The following is a 22,664-nucleotide window of genomic DNA, read 5'->3' on the forward strand; positions in this document are numbered from 1 at the left end:
TCCCAATTACAGCTCTTAAAATCTTTGCCAACCCCTCTTTGCCATTTGCCTAGCAGTTATGTGTCACCATTTCTCTCTAACCCTCACAATATGTTCCAGAGTCAAGATAAGCTGAGAATCCATCCAATTTTAATCCCATTCCACCTTGAAGATTTTAAGCTGATTCCCTCATTTCTCTTTAAAGACATTAAGAAACTTGAGGGAAGAAAATAATCAAAATATGGTGTGATCAACGGGAAGAAGAAAAGAGGAGAAAACAATTTGTTAAAGCTGATGTAAACTGTAGGAAAAACCAAACCTAATGTCTACACTCTCCCTGTCTTATGTCAGAACAAACTGCCTTCGGTTCTGATTATGACACAACGGTCCCATCTACAACATGATGTCATCTTTTTTTCAGCTCAAATTCCCATGCCAGTGAGTCTTTCGACTCTAGGCAATCATTCAAGAATTCTGGAGTGTTCTCAAGTTCTTGTGTGAACCAAGATGTGTTAACCCAGAGCAGGTGGTTCAGCTGCTCTGAGATTCTTTGCTGAGCACATCCAGCACTTGGCTAAAGCCTCTTATAGACAATACACTGCTTTGCAATTAGCCACTCAGACTTGTTAGCGTTCATATATTACCTGATATTTCTAACAGCTGACAACAGGTCCAGGTGTCACATATGCTGGGGGAGAGAACACGGTAAGACTTTGCTCATTTTAAATTCTACAAAATGCCAACTCCATTCATGAAAGCTGTTTCCTCCTTCCCATGGAACTATTTCTTCCTTCGTCTACCTGCTCTCTCATTATTTTTCATGAACTTTGCTTTCCCTACCTTTGTGAGCTGCTAATATTTGATTAGAGGTTTTTGGGAAAATATTTCTAAAACATGAATAAACTACAATATGAAGTTTTTACAGCTCAACTTGTTTTTTTATTTTTTTTGAGGAAGATCAGCCCTGAGCTAACATCCATGGTAATCCTCCTCTTTTTGCTGAGGAAGACCAGCCCTGAGCTAACATCCATTGCCAATCCTCCTCCTTTTTTTCCCTTTTTCTCCCCAAAGCCCCAGTAGATAGTTGTATGTCATAGTTGCACATCCTTCTAGTTGCTGTATGTGGGACGCGGCCTCAGAATGGCCGGACAAGCGGTACGTCGGTGCGCACCCGGGATCCGAACCTGGGCTGCCAGTAGCGGAGTGCACGCACTTAACCGCTAAGCCACAGGGCAGGCCCCCAGCCTAACTTGTTTTTACAGATTCTGCTATATATGTGTTAATTCATATAAAAATCTTAGCTAATGAGGATACACCAGGGCTGGGCCAACCATCACAGACAGTTGGACAGAGGAGCCACTGGCCACTGCCGCTGTCATCCCTCTTACCTCGCCTGCTCCCTCTTCCCGGCACGGATGTGTGCTTTACCTTCGCTAGAAAATTCCGATTTCCCTCCTCCCAGCCCCTTTTCTGAAGTTGCTATTTAGTAGGATTTTCAGTTTGCTGAGAAATACTCTAAATATTTTACCCATTCAACTGAACCACTTGAAATTATTGATTTTTTTGTGTGGGGTTAATAATGATCAAATATTGAAAATTCTGTATGATGCAACCTAATACATTGTCTCCCTTGAGTCCCACACTGGTATTTTGTGGTAGATACTATTACCTCTATCTTACTAACATTGTGTAGTGTCACACGACTACTCACAGACAACAGCTGGGCTTTAAAACTGGGTCTATGTGGATTCAAAGCTCAGGCTCTGACCTCCATGTTCTAAGGTCCCTCAGTAACTCTCCACCACCTAGCCAAGCAGGATGGGAGTTAGAATTTTGGCACCATCACATCCACCTTTTAAGTGTTTAGAAACTCTGGCGTGATAAATCACAGGATCTCAGACTGGGACCATCTCACTCTCTCTATAAAGATGGAGATGTAATTTTTTTAGAGTTGTTCGAATGTGACATTATTTGATAGTGAATTTCAACCTATACATAGATACGTATTGTGCCCAAGTAGCTTTAAAAGTCACCGTTCTATAGACTGGTGGTTGCCAGAGGTGGGGGGTCGGGGGTGGGTGAAATGGTGAAGGGGGTCGAAAGGTACGAACTTCTAGTTATAAAATAAATAAGTCATGGAGATGTACAGCATGGTGACTATAGTTAATAATACTGTATTGCATATTAGGAAATTACTAAGAGAGTAGATCTTAAAAGTTCTCATTACAAGAAAAAAGAATTTTGTAACTATGTATGGTGATGAATGTTAACTAGAAAAAAAAAGTCACTGTGCTAAAATGAGTTTCCTTAAGAAATAATGATAGTTTCTGAAAGTCTGAATGGATGGGAAATTACACAAAATAACTAACACTTGGAGAAAACCAATTTTTTAACAAATCCAACTACAATTGTCTCATGCATAAAAGGCATGACCAGCAACAAAAGAAAATTTATCTCTTGCAAACAATTAGTCCTATCAAGGTTGTCATTGCACTTCTTAGGAAAAGGCTCACAAATTAATAAATTTAAAGAAAGAAACATGTCAAAGTAGTAAATATTTTTTCCCAGTCCTTCCCTCTTACGCCATTCAAGCCCATTGGCACACACCTGTTGTCGTTTAACAAAGTGAATTAGGCAGGTGTGTGGAAGACATCTTTAAGTCATCGATGATTTCTGTTATTCCTTGGACTTGGCTGCTTCCGGGTATCATGGATTATCAGTGTGTTCCTTCATTTGTTTATATAAATGGGCCAATGGCTGTTGAAACACTTCAGATCATTTAACCAAAGCAAACAAAGCTCTTGAACTTTAAATATCCAACAAGAGGAGCTATTGACAAGCAGGACTTTACTCAGCAAATCTCAATATCATTTGGAACCTTAATACAATCTTCCAGATTTACAAAGAAGGCACATAACCCAGACGCTTATCTTAACTTAGGCTCCACGTAGAAGACACACTCCTGATTTGAGACAAGATTCAAAACATGCTGCCATCTCATAGTTTTGCTTGCTTTCTTTAATTGTTGTTGAGATGGAAGATGAGTCTACTCAATTAGAGAAGGGAAAAGAGGGTCTTTGACTTGTATCTTAGCCTTCTAGCTGTCTGATTCCCTCACACGTCTCACTCCCCAAATTCAAAGATATTTCAGAAAAAAATCCTGTGATGAGAACCGTAGATTAACATCAGGGACCTGGATTTCCGTCCCAGCATTCCATTATCTGAAAGACTGTGCATGAGCGACGGACCCTCCCTGAGAACCATGTCTCTGATGTATAAGGAGGCAACAGGACTGGATGCAAAGACCCCTTTCAACTCTAACAGCCAATTGTTCTACCATTTAATGCATTTACAATACTGAAATTGATTGATAGATTTATATTAGTGGCTAAAGGAAGAGTGCCATAGTACTGTTGCTTATAAGGTTATACAAAAGATCCCGAGTGATGGCAATGGATTCTTTGTGTTGTTTCCTTTATGTTTAGAAAGAAACTAACTGCATGTTTCTCTGATGATTTTTGGAGATGTTTGTCTTGCGATGGGGTTGGAGATGCTAGGGAGTCCTTCTTTATATTTCCTTTGGAATTCCACAATCTTACTTTCGTTACCACGTAAATATGGCTTTGCTTTAGTGCCAGGAGGAAAAACACAAAAGAAAATGCATTCTTTTTAAGAAATTTAAATCACTTAATCTTATTTCCATTTCCCTTTCTAGGTGGACCAATAAATCGAATTCCAGCTCTTCTCAACTTTTAGGTTTTCCAATTCAACTGATTTGTTTATTGTCTCATCTAGAGTGTTAGAGCCACCAGGTTTCTGGTGGGAATGTTAAGTTTTCTTTACAGGATTCGAGGCATTAGATTAACAGAGATTTCTCAGGGCAATCCAAAACGTCTACTGGCTACTGATTTATGATTTCACAACCCGTCGGGAAGAAAGTCTTAAAGTAACATTCATATCTTTTGCTACTGATCAACTGTCCCCCATCACAATGAAAGACAAGTCTGTTTTGTATACACTCTTTACAACATACCCCTGGCTGGAGCTCTACAGGACTTGGGGACAGGTCTCCTACTGCAAGACATTTCTCTAATTTATCCCTTTTCTGATATAACCACATGCACATCTAGTAACGGAGCAAAGTCCAGGGAAGCTGGAAAATGACACTCTTTCCCCCACATTCCTCGAGAACGGCCATATTAGGGAGCAACGCCCAATGTCTTGTCAAGTGCCTCTCTGTGTTTTGAGCTGCTGCTGCCGGGTTTTTTTTTTTTTTTAAAGCCTGCATTAGAGTGTGAACTACTGAATGATAAAATGTAGTCTTAGGCACAGATCCTGCAGGGAACAGCTTTTGAAATTCTCCAACATACTAAGTTATAATTGGGTTTTAATGCATAAAATGGCTGAGTAATTTAAATGTTTAGAAAAGAAAACAGTCTTTCCTAGAGTTTATGAAGTGGTAAGCCTATTTCTTAGAATGATTAACTGTGAGTCATCCTTTCAAATATGAGCATCCACTAGCATATGCTCCAGATAAGGAATGTTGAAGCACACACCAAATTACCAAATTAGTGTCTTATTATGGCGGACTTGTAGCACATTTTTGTCCATGAAATGAAGATGGGAAGTAACAATCCATGAACCATGTTGAGTTTGCTGTCGACCTGCCCCACCTTACTAAAAGAAGAATAATATTTTAAAAACATATATTCAATATCTGTCTGCATATGGTCCTGCTTGAAGGCAGAGACTGTACTAGGATCAGGAGGTCAGGCGTCTACAGAATTTGTCACAGTGGCAGAGAGGCCTGGCCCTGATAACTTGACCCATCTGCCCGCTTCTTGCGAGAGTCTCTCTTTGTCATGAGATTCTGGCCCCACACCATAAAAATTACGATAGTAATGGTGGTTCCTCTTCCCCACTTCATGACAAGGTATGCACGAAGTGCAGTACTGTGATCTCTACATGTCGGTTCTGAAAGCTCTAGGCCCAGAAACAAATCCTTCTTACATTCTTTCTGTTCCTTAAGGCAAGGTTTAAATGGAGAAATCCTTGGCCTGAGCCTCAGCAGAACTGGATATCGGACTGAGCTCCACTACTTAGGGTTATATAAAACATTGTTTAGACATCCTCCTCGTAAAAAGACAAGAAAATAATAAAATTTGGTTAATACTATCTACATTGGGTTGTCGTAAGCATCCAATGTGATAATGCAGGCAAAGATATATTGCAAGGAGCTTTGCAAATGCAATGTGTTGCCATAAGGAAAATGATCTGAATTAATTAGCAACATTTCAATGACTGAAAGAAAGAAAGACAGCCTGAAAACTCCAAGATGGTGTATCCTTACTTATATTTAATGTGAAAGAAATAAGTTAGTAAGTTAATGAGACAAATCAGTCTGGTTCCTATTGGTGCTGGAAATGTACAGGGTGGGTAGACTGGCAGTCTTGGGTCCAAATCCAGTCTCTGCCACTGAACAGCTGTGTGACCTCAGTGAGGTTGCTTATACTCTACGAAGTTTCTTAGACTGAGAAGAACTTAAGGTAACATGACTCCTTGGCATCAGCATCCTAACAAGGACCCTCTGGAAATGTAATGATAGGGTGTCCTCAGCCCAGTACTGTAAGGTACATGGTCTTAAGCAGATGAGTCTCCCATCACTTACGAATTCCCCAGATTACAACTGAATCCATTAGCTCTTCTGTGACAAAACCTTCCCAACCAACCTGTGGTCTGAAGCCAATCTATTATCTGTGTTGAAGGGTCAATCAACGCTGACTTTGTAGCATCTAGTGGGGGGTATAAAATCCCACTCAAGTTTCCTATCTTTCCCTTACTAACAAGACTAGGGGAGCAGCAAGATTTACTTAAAAATTCTCAAATGCCAAGATGTAAAGGGAAGGTAGATAGAGTTACTTTGAATTTAAGTTAAGTTCTAATGATAAAGTGCTCAAGTCTCCATAATCCAAGCAAATTGTTTAAGGAAAAAACACACACATGCATAGAGACACACAGACGGTGTGCAATCAGTAAGTCAACTCACATTAGCCGAAGGTACAATTCTAATACGATACATTTATCTGGCCTTGTCAACAAACAGTCCACTGAAATGCAGTATCAGAAGCGAATGTACAGTGTGGAATAATGTGCTCTGGCACAGCCATTGACCTTGAGTTTCCAGTACTAGCTGTGCGATCTGGGCTGGCCACCCATATCAAGCACAGTTTACAACCTAGCTCAGAAGTCAAAATAGATGATAGGCAGAGGTTAGTGATAATAATGCTGTTATATCAGAATATTATTGGATAGCATGTGAAAAATTGCTTGATAAACATTTCCTAGTTTAACTTTGTCCTTATACTAATAAGTCTTTGAGGGGGATATCATTGATCCCATTTTATAGATAAGGAAACTGAGGGTAAGGGGCCTAATGTTTCTGAATCCAAAGGTCTTGCTCTTAATCCATACTACATAGATTCCAATTTCAGATTGGATCCCTGAGTCATTAGTAGAATGACACTGTCATTGCTTCTGGTTCTCAGTTCAGAAAGGATCTTGAAATTGTTCCTCTATACTTTTCCATACTTTGGTGCTAGAAAGGTTTGGAAAGCTCTGCAATGATCAACTGACCAAGTGATCATTGGCCACTAATTTTCAGTATCTACAACTGGGGCAGAATTTTCATGAGAGCCCTCTATGCTCTCTCTTCTCTCTTTCCCAGCCATATCAGAAGGAGGGTGATCCTTGCTGTCCATCACAGACATTGACAATGATGCATTGATTGCTCCAAAACTCAAAGAAAAATACAGCTCAGATTTACAGGTTATGACCAAAGAAAAACCCTGGAAGAATTATTTATACTAAATGATAACAGTGACTTTCTGTGTCTAATGGAACAATGGTGATTTTCATTTTCTTCTTTAGGTTTGTCTGTATTCTTAAAATATCGTACAATAGATATGCATTATTTTGTTACTAAAGAAGTCATGTTAAAAATAACATGGTGATATACTAGTCTGATGATTTTATTTAAAAAGATCTCTCTAAAATGTTCTCGCTTAGTGTACTAAGACACTCTCCTTATTCTGTCTGGTTTTTAAAACTTACTAAAATGTCATCTGTAATTATATTGCATTTATTCGATGCTCTCTGGTTTCTTTTCTGATTTGTAGCATCTGATAATAACTGCGGGAAGAGCTGTGATAAAATCCTGCCTCTGTCCTTCACTAACTGCACAACGTGGAGTAATTTAATCTCTCTCACCTCTATTTTTTTTTTTGGTGAGGAAGATTGGCCCTGAGCTAACATCTGGTGCCAATCTTCTTCTTTTTGCTTAAGGAAGATTGTCCCTGAGCTAACATCTGTGCCCATCTTCCTCTACTTTGTATGTGGGACGCTGCCACAGCACGGCTTGATGAGCAGTGTGTAGGTCCATGCCCGGGATAGAAACCTGCAAACCAGGGCCACCGAAGCAGAGTGTGCAAATCCAACCACTGTGCCACCAGGCCAGCCCCCATCTCTCACCTCTAAAACAGGAATTATAATATCTACTTCCTCGCATGGAGGTGAAGTTTCTTAAAATTCTCTAGTCCTCCATGATTTTACTTTCCTCTTGATAAATACAGAACTTATTTCATATAAGTCATTTGACATTAGACTTTCTTAAATTGACTTTTTGTGTATTGTCCTATTTCATCAATTGGTGAAATGAATAAATGAATGAAAGAGTATAAACTGTGTATATAGAGTCAGAGTGGATGTGTGGAGAACATTAAAGGTAAATAAGAAAAGTTAAATGCTAAGAGAAATTGGGGGAGAGAATGGTTAATTCCAAATAGAACCAGGAGCAAGAAAGACTTCATATATAAGGTAGCATTTGAGTAGGGCCTCGAAAGATGAGCAGAATTTCACAGGCTGGAAATTGGGGACATGATTAAGAAAAATTATGAAGTTTTGAATTCTGTTTACATCTCTAGCTCTAAGTATTGTGCCTACGCAAATCATTTTCAACTGTGTTGTTGCTCATTATTCTCTGCTTACAACCCAACTCTTTCCTGGTTGAAACTAGCAATGACCGAACATCTCTCACGCCCAAGACAGAACCGGAGTTTGAATTCGGAGGCTACTTCCCAGAGGGAGGAGCATTGATCTGGAGCCTGGGACCTTCACAGCCTTGTTAGCTATGAAGGAAATGGATTCGTGTAATTCTAGACAGTCTTGTTATAAAGCCAAATTTTTACATCTATTCTGCAAATTAAAGGATTCAAAGCAAGTTGTGTTTTTGTTTGGTTGGTTTGGGCTGAAAACTCTGAAAATACCTTGATGTAAGGACTTATTTACCTATATTTTTGTTTGTTTGGTTGGCTGAGTCTTTTTTGCGAAGCATATCCTTCACAGAAGGAAGATATGCAGAGGCAAATGAAGACCACATTACCTAAGCTGTATTTCCACATTTGCCAAGTGGGGATGCTGATAGTACCTATATCAGAGGGTTATTATTACAAGTGCATAGCGGGGGTCTGGCCCTGTGGCTTAGCAGTTAAGTGTGCGCGCTCCGCTGCTGGCGGCCCGGGTTCGGATCCCGGGCGTGCACCGACGCACCGCTTCTCCGGCCATGCTGAGGCCGCGTCCCACATACAGCAACTAGAAGGATGTGCAACTATGATGTACAACTATCTACTGGGGCTTTGGGAGGAAGAAAAGGAGGAGGATTGGCAATAGATGTTAGCTCAGAGCCGGTCTTCCTCAGCAAAAAGAGGAGGATTAGCATGGATGTTAGCTCAGGGCTGATCTTCCTCACAAAAAAAAAAAAGAAAAAGTGCATAGTGGGGCTGGCCCGGTGGCATAGTGGTTAAGTTCGTGTGCTTCCCTTGGGTGGTCCAGAGTTTGCAGGTTCATATCCCGGGTGTGGACCTATACACCGCTCATCAAGCCATACTGTGGTGGCAGCCCATATACAAAATAGAGGAAGATTGGCACAGTTGTTAGCTCAGGGACAATCTTCCTCAAGCAAAAAAAAAAAAGAGGAGGATTGGCAACAGACGTTAGCTCAGGGCCAATCTTTCTCACCAAAAAAAAAAAAAAAGAAGAAGAAGAAAGAAAAGTGCACAGCAATAGTAAAAGCTTTAACAATGTTTGAAACAAAGGCAGGTAAAAGTCATGTTATCAGAATACGAATACCCTCTCAACAAAATTATCTAATTATTCTTGGGGGGCAGAGGTGCATACACACACACACAACAAGCTCTTTTCCTTAATATTTTAGAGATTGCTTGCAGTCTCTACATGTGTGGGCATTTGTATTTTCTACAAGTAGAAAACCTATGCACAATGCATTGACCCAAAAAGAACAACTGGTCATAAAAAAGTTATTTTACGGGCCGGCCCCGTGGCTTAGCGGTTAAGTGTGTGCCTTCCGCTACTGGCGGCACGGGTTCGGATCCCGGGTGCGCACCGACGCACCGCTTCTCCGGCCATGCTGAGGCCGCGTCCCACGTACAGCAACTAAAAGGATGTGCAACTATGACATACAACTATCTACTGGGGCTTTGGGGAGAAAAAGAGAAAAAAAAAGGACGAGGATTGCCAATAGATGTTAGCTCAGAGCCGGTCTTCCTCAGCAAAAAGAAGATTGGCATGGATGTTAGCTCAGGGTTGATCTTCCTCACACACACACACAAAAAAAGTAATTTTAAAAAATTTTTTCATGTCTAATTAACAGATGAAACCAAAGGCCACGTTTCAGTGACCAATAACTTCATTACCATGTTTCCAGCGATGCTGGAACTTCTATGTAAAGAATGATATCCTCTCACCAGTGGCACATCTTTTATTCTTTCTCTTTTATTAACCCATCATCCTAATCAACATTGTTTTCATAACAGTTGATCATGGTACACAGCTCAGTTAACATTTGTCAACCTGCTGGTGTCTCAAAGCTCCATGGTTAGGGATATATATGCAGTGTTAAAGATCATTCTATGGAATATGAGAAGGGGCTCAAATCTTTGGTAAAGACAGGAAAAACAATGGGATATAGGTATACAGGTACATGCTTCAATGACACATTTCATTCTTTTATTTTAGAAGATTAAGCTGTCTCAATAAATATGAATCACGTTGCTAGTACGACTGTGGAATTCAAAGTACACCCAACAGCCCCTTGCAGTTGTTAACCTATGAAGTTTATTTTTTCTCCAATACTATAACCATTACTCAAAGAGAACTAGAACTCCTGCCATTCTGGAGCATGACTGTGAGTACATGTGCACACACAAGGAGAAATCTCTGATGACAGGAGGGATCAGGCTGCAATGAATCATCACCATCATCATTATCATCACAGGACGGTTCACTGACAACTAACCAGACACTGTGCTAAATTCTTTCAGAGGTGTTCTCACTTAGTTCCTTACAACTACACTATTCCCATTTTACTGATGGAAAATGAGGCATAACAAGGTTGAGAAACACGTTTAAGAAGCCCAGAGCTGGGCTGGCCCCGTGGCTTAGCAATTAAGTGCGCGCGCTCCCCTACTGGCGGCCCAGGTTCGGATCCTGGGTGCGCACCGATGCACCGCTTCTCGCGCCATGCTGAGGCCGCGTCTCACACACAGCAAGTAGAAAGACGTGAAACTACGACATACAACTATCTACTGGGGCATTGGGGGAATAAAAGGAGGATGATTGGCAATAGATGTTAGCTCAGAGCCAGTCTTCCTCAGCAAAAAGACGAGGATTCGCATGGATATTAGCTCAGGGCTGATCTTCCTCAAAAAAAAAAGAAAAAAAAAAAAAGAAACCCAGAGCTAATAAGCGAGGAAGCCAGGATTTGAACCCAGACCTAACTCATTCCCAAAAGCCTCTTTCTTAACCACTCTACTTCACTGCCTTCTCACCTTTTAGAGGATTTATGAGATTAAGAAGCAGCTAAAATATCGTCAAGTTCAATAATGCACAAACTATGGGATCTGTAAAGGCCTAAAAAGGCCGTGCTTTGAAATGAAAGCATCAATGTGCCAACAGCAAACACACACACACACACACACACACACACACACATACACTCAGGAATTTTATTAGCATTTTCTCTCTGCTGAAACTTTTAATGCAGCCCCACAATGTATTCATCGCAAGGTGCCATTAGGGCTGGGCTGACTTCAAGTGTTACCAATTCATGGGCACATTAATAACATAGTTAATATGAAGTGTTTAGAGCCTCCACTTCGGTGACAAATAAGACTCAGCCAAATTTCCTGACCACTGAGGCCACGGAGGAACAATTTGGTAGATTTCATCAACAGTTCTAATTATGTTCCTGTCAAGTCGAGAACGAAGTAATCCATAACTGGGGGGTGCTCGAAGACAGTGGCACAGAAGAGTAATTTATGCCCCAGACACAGGGTCCTTTCTGTAGTTGTGTGCACAACGCTTGACTAACAAGTGGGTTCAAAAAGGAATTTATTAGGGAAAACACAGCCCTCTCGGTTTGAGAGGCTTGTCAGGTGTAAGCTTATGAGGAGTTATGAGGTAATGATTTCTAGGAAGTCCTGTTTATACAAGCATCTGGAGATAGGGCTCTCGGCAGCCTCGGAACTGCACGTTGTAAGATGTAGGATCTAGGCTCTCCCAGCCTCTCTCGGACCTTTTTCAACTGCTCGATTTGAGCCGCGTCTCTTGAGATTTAAGGGCTGACTTTTAAGTGTGACAAGGGGGATGCTAAATGGAGTGAGCCAATGAGGAGTTGACATAGGGAATAGATTTTTTAAAAATAACAGTTCAATCCTCGGATAGCATTATCATCAGAGATACAAGGATATTGTTCGAAGAAAGAAAAGAAGGACGCTTTTATGAAGCTATAAATAATGTGCTAATGGAACGTGCAAAGGAATTGTTAGGAACCAGTAAACTGAAATGTCACAATACCCACCTTGCACGCTCCCACCCCCCACAACCGAACTATGAGACAGACAATTAGAAAGGAGTAGGGGGAGGAGAGTAGGGGAGGGGGGGAGGGGAGGCTGGGGGAGGGATTGCTCATGCAATTTTGAGCGATTTTCCACTGTGATCTATATTGGGATGCGACTCTCGTTACCTCCAACAGGGTAATTTTATACATGGCATTCTTATTAAATATTTCAAAGTGGGGAGGGGAAGGAAGAGGAGGAGTTAATGTGTCTGCTGCCTTTTTTTTTAAGAGTTAAAGCTGGTCGTGTTAGCAACCTCTTGGTTATTATTACCGATCAGTTGTTAATTAAAATAAAATGAAGCTTCTTAAACCTCAACACTGTGTTGCAAATTATGCACAAGACACAATTAATTGCATTATTAGCAAAAATTACATTTAAAAATAGCTCCACACAAAGAACTAAAATTATCTAATCTAAACTCACTTTTACCAAAGGAAGCCTGAGAAGACAGAGCTGTGGGGAAAATAAGGGTTTTTCTGCCTCGCATTCAACAAAGAGACAGAGACAGAGAGAGAGAGAAAAAGCTGTAGACTTTATACTAAATATTAATAGAAATAGTAAGTAAATTTGAAATTACCTAAGGTAAACTATTAGATAACAAATTTAGGTAATTCTCATCCAGCAAAGCATAATATGCATTTGGGTATAGTTAATTTGTGATCATCTACAAATAATTTTCCAGGCAATGAATTGGGGAAAACCAGAACTCATTATTATTGCGAAGGCCTTCTTGGGTCTTTAAATGTAAGGCCTCGTCCCAGATAGGGTAGAAATGAGCCCCAAGAATGACGAGAAAGATATTTGCCATTCACTGGGGATGTTTCTTTGCAAAATATATACATACATTTGTTTCAAAGTTAGAAGACTATTATCCATTGTTCTTTTTTCCTAAGTTGCTTCTACCCTTTACCTGAGTGGACAGCCTGTCTGCAAATGATTCTTTACGCTTTATTTTCCTATATGGAGCTTCAAGGTGCTCACAGGCGCCCTTGGGCTCTTCCACAGTGTACAAGGGGCAAAACACTAATACAAAACACGACAGTGCATTCGTCTCTACAAGCAAGCATGGCAAAACGGCTCATTCGATATCAGTGTGCATTTAATATCATTTTGATTAATTTTTTTCCTTTAACACCCCCTCCCTTATTTTTAAAGCCATCACCATCTCCGCTCAAGAACAGCAGTACTTTAGCAAAAAGTAAAACATCGTACAGAAAAAGGACAACTATGATACAAAAGAACAAAAATGATACACATTTCAGGGAATTCCTCCTTGCTCAACATTGACTGAAGCTCCTAAACTGAATGGAAAGTTCCTTTGAACTATTAGTTTTGGCCAGGTTCCTCTGGTAGGTGGAAAACATGAGCATTATTCTCCTAATCCAGGAGAGAGAGACAAGTTACCTACCGAAACGTCATCCTGCTTCAGGGTCATATACATAACCCCTTCTAGAAACAGCTGGGGCCTGAGGAGCATCTTCCATCTGACAACTCTGGAAATGAAAGCCCACAAGGTAGTTTGGTAAAATGGTCATATTAGATAATAGAGGAAACACTCCCATTGATAGCGTACCCCAAGACACCAAAGTCAGGGAGAAGACAAGGCCATCTCATTTCATTACACTCTTTTTGAATTTCTCCACCACCACCATCTTCACTTTTTAATTTAATTTCATTTTTTTTTCCTATAGGTCATCCACCAAGATTGAGGAGAGTAGCAGCAGTTCTGAATGACTGAAAGGCAACGACTGTACTAACACTCACAGTGACAGGCGGGTCCGTGTGTTCACAATTCTCCACCACTTTGCTCTGAAGCTCTAGAACTAATTAGCCCAAACCTCTTCACTGAGCTCGTGTGATGCCTTCCATATAATAAGTGCTCCAAAAATCACCTGTGGATTGACCTTTTGCTGAGAAAATTGCATATTTTATCAAAAGAACAACACATGTTACACTTCAAATTTTATAAAAACAGGATTTGATCACATAGTATTTTGAAAATGAGTAATTGAGAAATAACACATCCAGTAAGAAAATCCATTTAGTCGTAAGAATTCAATCATGAGATCCATAGCACTTGATATCCAGTTCCAAGGCTCTATGTATCATTAATTGCCTTAGACACAATTGCCTAGGCTGTCTATCCTTTACAATAATGACGAGATATCTATTTGTAGATCTGCAGTCTTTATGGTACGGTGACACTTCACTGCTTCTAGGTAGTTTGGTCATTTTTCAAAACCTGGACTCATTGTTTCTGTGAAAAATCTGACATACAAAATTGGCCAATTAGTCCTCTCATTTGTGTTCTTTTTTTACCCCTCTTTTAAAGGAGCAGCCGTAGACACTAGTTAAGTCTAAATTTAGGAGAAAGACCGTCTGTCTAAATCAAGGTGGTTAATCCAATTACCAAATTTCTGTCAGTATAGTTGCATTCAGTCTGCTGTATATCACAGTCCATCTAAAAAGTGTTCTTTGAGACTTTGCTGGGGGAAACTTGCCAGCATGGCACCCATATGTAGCTCTCTAGAGCAAGCAAGTATCAACATAATGGTATGAGTAGTGTATATGTTGAGGCTGGCTTGGAGAGGGCCCTATTGCCATGTTATAGAGTTATTCTCTATGCAGTGGGAGGTATGGGACATTGAACGTTGAAGATGAGATGAGATCAAGAGTCTCCAATTCCTCCTCTGTAGAATGAACATGGGGACAGTGTTGTCCAACTAACAGCACTGTAATGACGACGAAATAAACTATTGTAGAGCTAATGCATTTTGCAAGCCGTAAAACTGGATGAGAAAGAGGCAGTGTCAAAGATGACTTAGGAAGTTTGTTAGTGTTGATGTTGGAGTAAAGCACTGGCCATTAACAAAATCAGATAGTCAGGTGATAACTTAGAAAGGAAGAGAAGAAAGACTGTTTGAAAAATGGGTATGTTGAAAGCAAGCCCTGATGGCCTACTGGTTGAACTTTGGCGCTCTCACCCCTGCGGCCCAGGTTCATTTCCTGGTCACAGAACCACACCACCCATCTGTCAGTTGTCATGCCGTGGCAGTGGCTCACATCGAAGAACTAGAAGGACTTACAACTAGAATATACAACCACGTACTGGGGCTTAGGGGAGGGGAAAAAAAAGGAAGATTGGCAATAGATGTTAGCTCAGGGCGAATCTTTCCCTGCAAAAAAAAAATATATATATATGGGTATGTTGAGCTTCAGGCAGCACCTTCAAGTGGCTTAGACAGCATTTTGAAGCATTGGAAATTAGAAGAGAGGTCAAACCTGGAATGTACAGTTGGATACTACAGACATAGACAAACTTTGAAGCCCTACTCATGGAAGAATGATGGTGGCAGATGCTATCGGCTGGGTGGCACCAGAAACAAAATGTTGGCTAAGAAACAGGGAGCAATTCAGGCATGCACAGGGTCATGTAAGCTGAGGAACAAGAAAGTGTCAGTAAGGAAAGGGCTGTTAAATACAGCAGAGAGTTCAAGAATATGAGGACTGAGATAAGATCAACAGATTCCATGACTGGAAGGTCACTGGTGACCACAGAGGCAGTAATTGAAGGACAGTGGCGAGGCAGCAGCAGATCACAAGGGGTTAAGGAGTAGATTGTGATGACTCGGTGGAGATCGGGCCCATGAAACACTTTTACGAGAAAAGTGATGGCGAGGGAAATGAAAAAAGCAAAGTAGCTATTTGAGCAGTTATCAAGGTGTGGGGAGGTTTTTTTGTTTGTTTGTTTTAGTTTTTTTTTCCCACAATAGGAAAGAGGTCATTGGAATTAGCAGAATTCAGCATGTTTGGAGGGACTAACTCATAGAGTTGAGTCTTAGAGAACACAGGAAGGACTGGGATCAGCTTTGGCAGGGAGGTAGGTGCATTTCACCACAGGTGGGAGAGGAGAGAAGGTGCTAAAGCTCTGCTTAACTTGACTATGGAAATGAGTGGCAAGATGAAATGCATGATAACTTCCAGTCTTTTAAAAGGATTACAAACTACCCATAACAGGAGTCATGTAAAATAGCAAAAGCAAAGCTCAAAAAAAATATATAAGGCTGTAATATTTATATTGTAACATTTAATGAGAGAACTTAAAGTGATTTTTCTTTTTCTTTCTTTTTTTTTTTTTTTTTTTGCTGAGGAAGATTCGCCGTGAGCTAACATCTGTGCCGATCTTCCTCTATTTTGTATGTGGGTCACCACCACAGCATGGTCACCGAGGAGTGGTGCAAGTCCACACCCGAGAACTGAACCCAGGCCACCAAAGCGGAGCATGCCAAACTTAACCACTAGGCCACGGGGCCAGCCCCTAAAGTGATTTTTTTTTTGATGAATTGTAAACAAATAACTGCTTGATTTATTGAAGTTTCTACTTTTTATCCCATTGCTCTAGAAGCATGTGGAACTAGCTCAATAGAGTCACATTGTCTCAAACAGCAGAGTTAAAAAAAAAAAACATGTACATGCTCAATTTTGTATTTACCTCCGAAACAAGTACAATATTTTGGGAGCTCCAGGTCCTGCTTACGCATGGTGAGGGAGGCAGATTTAGAAAATTAGGTTCCTTTCTCACCAACGAGTTAACACCCATCAGCAGTAAGTCATTGACTGTAACCGCACATCTCTTATTATTTTATTTTACTTCTTTACTGTTTTTATTTCGACAATCACAGGCCTAAACGAGACCGTAATTTCCCAGCGGGAGCCTGGCACCAGCACAATGGGATGACCAGCGAGGCAGCGGGAACACAGGCCACCCTTCTCTTCACTCTCTGTTGTATAAAGGGGCTTGGCGTGAATGAGCGTCACCGCCGCCACCAACCCTTTCTTATTTTTTTCTGAGCAATCATCAATATTAGCATCAAGCGGTGCGATGGCTCCGCAACACGTCATGGCGGCAGAGCAAGCCCAGCGTGCAAACGTTTTGGCTAATTTAAAACCCTGTGCAGCCGAATCAAACATGACAAGACGATGGCAAAAAGAGAGGCTATTATCCCAAATGAGAGCTGGTGGATGGCTGAAATTGGTTTGAGTGGCAGAGACAAAAGAGGGAAAAAGAAGAAAAATAACTGAGAATGATAATCTCACATAAAACAGGCTGCTAGATACACAGGTATACACACACACACACACACACACACACACACACTAGAGAAGAAAAGGCAAATGTTTCCAAGCTTTAGTACTGGGCAGATCGAGCATGAGATCACCTTATAATAATAAGAATATCAAATAAACTACCATATGAGAAAGTATTAGTCCATTTGTAGATAAAGATATATTTAGCTTTAAAAAAATGTAACCCTTGGGACTGGCCCGGTGGTGTAGTGGTTGAGTTTGCGCACTCCGCTTCAGTGGCCCAGGGTTCAAGGGTTCGGATCTCTGGCGTGGACCTACGCGTCACTTATCAAGCCATGCTGTGGTAGCATCTCACATATAAAATAGAGGAAGATGGGCACAGATGTTAGCACAGGGCCAGTCTTCCTCAGCAAAAAGAGGAGGATTGGCAATGGATGTTAACTTAGGGCTAACCTTCCTCACCAAAAAAAAAAAAAAAAAAGAAGAAGAAGAGGCAATCCTTTCCATAGAAATCTCCGATTTTTAGAATCCTAACACTGTCATTTCATGCTTGAATTAATGCACTGATGTCCAACCATCCTTACTGGAGGAGAAGTGGAGAGTCACTGATTTAGGACTGGCAAATTCTGGGATAAACCCATAGGTTTGTGCCTGCAGCCCAAAGGTTCCCTCAAGTCATCTAGTCATCAAGAAGATTTGATATAGTGGGCCGGAGAAGATGAGGAATTCATCCTGACAGGCCACAGGGAGCTAAAAAGCAGGCTGATGGGGTCCTGAGCCATGAACCATGACCACAGCTTCCGGCACGCTGGCTTCCAGCATGAGGAAAGACGACCTGTGGGATCAGCCGGGGAGCTGTCCTTTCTAAGATTAACAATCTAAAAAGTGCTGAAATTAATTTTGTCTAATAGTTATGGGTGCGGATTTCTTATAAAGTAGGTTACAAGGGCATCCAGCTTTCAGAAGCTTTACATTGCAGGAATATTTTTTCAAAGGGAGAGTGGATTTATGGTGGCATACAGCAAAAAGTCCTACTATAAGCCAGATTTGGGAGATGAGCTTTTCTTTAGTCTGTTTCCCCAAAATTTTCTCTTCCCTTAAACAGCTGTAACTGAGAAGGCATGAAATGGAGACCAAAGCCACCCTTACAGCTAGCTCTTGTGTTCTATCTGTACCCACCAGAGGAAACACCTTTCTTCTGCCTTACACTTCCCTCCTAGCTGAGCACCTGAAACCAGGAATTGAGAAGAAAGAATGAGATCATTTCCTGTTTACTCATATCATAATTTCTCAGTATCACCAAGTGAAAATTGGTTCTGATTCTGGTAATGGATGACAGAAGCTGTGGCATCAAAATTGGTTTTAGTTTGTTTTTCAATCTACAAAAGTGTTGTTTTTAGTATACGAAGATGATACCACTGACAATTAGCATACCTATGTTTGTCAATTTTTCCTCCTATTTTTTTTGTTTGTTTGTTTGTTTGGCACATCTGTGCCAACATTCCTCTAGTTTGTATGTGAGACACCACCACAGCGTGGCTTGATGAGTGGTGTAGGTCCACGCCCGGGATAGGAACCTGCAAACCCTGGGCTCCAAAGCAGAGCATGCCGAACTTAACCACTATACCACCGGGCCAGTCCCAGTCTCCCTCCTCCCCCCCAGTTTTGATAATGACTTTGAAGCCTTGACACTTCCTTTTCTGATACTGCAGTGACTAGAGGCACACGTTGTTAAGACATTTGACAACTTTTAGAAGAATACTGTGACATTATTAAAAGAGAGTGAAAATAACTGGCCTAGACAGAGATGGAATTCACGACCTTGGCCTCGATTTACCATGCTCTAACCAACTACATTCACATTAAACAGCACTTCTTTAAGGTTGAAATAATTGTTAAATGGTTATAGTTATCATCAAAATTGGATTGGTAGCCTCTTTATTAAAGAGTACTGTGGATCTTTGAATTAAAATAGGATTTGTTTTTCTAATTTCTGGAGAGGGAGCAAGAGGAGAAGAAGTAGGGAGGGGAGAAAGAGAGAGAGATAGAGACAGACAGACAGACACACACACAAGGTAGACTCCCAGCACTGGCCTCCCAGGAGCCCCTCTCGCTTTTTAGGAAATCTTAGAGCATAAAACAGGCCTGTTTTCAGGGTAAACATCTTACTCTCAACACCAGGGGCTAGGAGTCTGGTCAGCATTGGTTTGCACACTATCCTTGTCCTGGGGGATTCTAGAGGAATTCAATCAGGGAGGAAACTGTAGAGGTACATGAACACCAGGCAGAAACAGCTGCCAACTTCATTTAGGATGGAACTTGAACATGAACGAACAAGGTCTAGGAGCATTTTGCTGCCCACTTTCGAGAATGGTTAAGAATAATGCCTCCTTGGGACAGTGGCGGGCCAGGTGAAAACCTAAACCAATAAGACAGGTAGCTTATGGCAGGTTTACTTTATCACGCCGGCACCTCTTAACCTCCCCTCCACCCTCCAGGGGCAGACGTAGCTTGCGGTTTAGAATAAAAGACAAAAAGCCAAGTGTCTGGTTCTAACAGAAAACCTTTGGGAAATGTACATACCGGTTCATCCAGGTTCAGCAAATAGAGCAAACATCACTTTTTATTATTATTATTATTATTAATCTTTACATTTAAAAAGGAAAAACAAGAAGAAAATATCCAGACTTAGGATGGCAGAGATGATTTTTAAAAAGAGAAAAATATTTTTCCTAATGAGGTCCAGTTTTCATGTCTAGTTTTCATTTTTCAAAGCTAAATTAAGTAACCCTCTAATATAAAGTAGATTTTGGGCCATTAAGGAGAATAAAATTAATTTATCTAGCAGCTCATTGCCAGATTGGACAAAGTAAGGCCAGAAGGTATTTTTCTCTGCTGTTCACCTGGCAAGGATGACTAAAAAAAATACCAAACAATCAAAGATCATTTTTGATGCAAGACAGTCTTACTTAGGAAATCTATGCTATAAACCTATTCACAGTACGTAGTTCTACGGAAGGCTCTTAACTTCCTTTTCCTTTTCTGTCTCAGAGTTGAATTTATATCCTCAGACTATGGCGTAAGAGAACCCTGGTTCACAGTTCAGTTAAGAGATTGCTTACAAGGGAAGTCCGACACAGGTCTGCAGAGCATCTCATCCATCCCGTGCTCGCATGGCACTCACTACCAAGGGACCCCATTAGGAACGAAGGGCACACGGAAGTCTGAACCGAGAGCTGTCTGAATGGCACCACCAGGGCGCTGGCTGCAGCAGCTGTGGTTGAGATTCTATTTGTCTTCAGAGCATCAGGAGCCAGCAGACTACTCTGTCACAAACTCCACTTCTCTCTCCAAACTACAGCATCCTTAAAGCAAGTGGCAGAGGTACTTTCCGCCTGGAGGTGCACCAGCAACCTGACTGTCCCCTAAGACTCCAATTAAGCGGTACGTGACACACTTACAAGACAACCTGATAACAAGAGACTAACCTGGCCATTTTACTCAGTTGTAAATGGTTTTCACGGGAAGACATGCATCTTTATCTACCCATTGGCAGAAAAGCACCACCGCTAATCCAAGAAGCAAAGTTGCCATGGGTTTGACTGTATTTATACCACAAATCTTTGACGAAGTAAAAGATGGTTGAAGTCTGCTTTACCGTCTCATCGGTCAGGTGTGAGCTGACGCACACAAATGCAGGGATGTTAATTCTTTTTTGAGCTGGTACAGTTTTCCTAAAAACCCACTACACTGGAATCCAGACTTTATACCTGTGAAATATATACCGTCAAAAAATTGGGGACTGTGAACAAACATTAGTATGGATTAATTCTGCTTTCTTTCTGCCTTAAAGGGAATAAAATTACCCCTTCTACCTTGTCCTAAATTCATGATGACCAGGCAATCAAGCAACCTAGTTGCTCCAGAGCTCCAACACAGATGAATAGGAGACAAATGAAACAGGTTCCTTTTTTTTTTTTTAATTTTACTTCCATGCAGCTTTTCAACACTGTCCTCAGAAAGGGAGCTATTAAGAAACTGAGTTTAGGGACGGCCCCGTGGCTTAGCGGTTAAGTGCGCGCGCTCCGCTGCTGGCAGCCTGGGTTCGGATCCCGGGCGCGCACCGACGCACCGCTTCTCCGGCCATGCTGGGGCCGCGTCCCACATACAGCAACTAGAAGGATGTGCAGCTATGACATACAACTTTCTACTGGGGCTTTGGGGAAAAAAATTAAAAAATAAATAAAATTATTAAGAAACTGAGTTTAATTTTGTTCTGTTTTGCCTAGGTTTTGTGAAGTTTTCTTTTCTTTTTTTTTGCAACAATACCATAAAAAGCAGGGAGTTTCAAAATTGTGATTTTATTAATGCGTAGAAGACAACCGTTTCTCAACAGGGCTTTACGAAATATTCCATCAGCAGAAGTGTGAGGCAGGTCGGAGAGACGAACTTTTCCAAGGTATTAAATTAAAAGATGTTGAATTAAGTTAAATGCCCCACATTGAATTGACATTTCCCCTTTTTTAATGCAAGATAAGATTGATGAAAAATACCACTTATCTACATTAAGGGTCAAAATCTCTAGCAAAAGGAGCTTCTGGTTCAACACGTCAGAGCAGAGTCAGTCTTCCATAATCCAGGGACCAGGACGCGGATCACATTCTGATGATCCAATTAATGGTGGGATACTTTGCAATCATCCAGCAAGCAAAGCCCCTAACAGATTGTGGGGCTGTAACATCAATTTCTTAAGTGCATTTAAAGGATTACAAATGTTAGTCCTGGCTTGAGATTGAAACACCTACTGAGGTGTTCTGAACCACATTACTGTAATTGGGTACCGGAATTAATGCCATTTCTTCTGATGGGTGAGTTGAATACATTGGAATTAAGAGTTCTTTTTGCTGTATTTCACTTTCCTATTCTTTCTTCCTTTTTTGTTTCCTTGGAACATAAATCTGAATTGAAATAACTCTTTTTTAATCCAGATAGCTTTAATTACAGCCCTCAGGAATTCAAGTATTGTCCTAATTTTACCTCATGCACTGTTTGGGTGCATTCTCCTCTGGCTTGTTATCTTAATATGCAGCATTTGGGAAATGAAAATACAATTCTTAATAAAACTAAGGAATGAGGGGAGGGGAAAAGGAGAGGAAGAATCCTTCTGTTTCTCCTTCCTTCCAGCTAGATGAACCTCTTTATGAACACAGAGGATAGCTCTTGAAATTCATCACAAGGCAGGAGAATTAAGAATCAGATCCTCCCTAAATATTTCATTCTTCCTAAGATCAGCTCAAATAAAAGTTCTGATTGGGGAGGAACTGAATGGATGGGCATTGTCTGGATATTTTAAACCTAAAATAAGTATCTATACCTTCTTTCCCACTTTTATCTCTATTAAGTCTCTCAACTAAGTGGAAATTGCGTGGATCACGTTCAAACCTCCCCAAAGGAATAAAATCCAAATTCATCACCTTCATCTAAAAGGCCTCACAAGCTCTGCCCGGCTCTGCTCTGATGCCATAGTCCACTGCTCCGCAACCTACACACCGAGCTCTGGCCTCATCGGCCTTCTCCCTGTCATCAAACACACCCAGCTCCCCCCCCTCAAGGCTCTCTGCTTGG

At 41.0% G+C, this 22,664-nt stretch overlaps 1 protein-coding gene across 1 annotated transcript in view; it reads right to left on the minus strand.

The window, feature by feature from the left end:
* Positions 1 to 22,664, minus strand: part of ESRRG (estrogen related receptor gamma) — a 612,201-nt gene that overhangs the window by 316,836 nt on the left and 272,701 nt on the right. The gene's annotated exons all lie outside the window — the stretch shown is intronic.

This window comes from Ceratotherium simum, chromosome 36 (genome assembly GCF_057802395.1).
Source record: "Ceratotherium simum simum isolate JZ-2026a chromosome 36, ASM5780239v1, whole genome shotgun sequence".
NCBI lineage: Eukaryota > Metazoa > Chordata > Mammalia > Perissodactyla > Rhinocerotidae > Ceratotherium > Ceratotherium simum.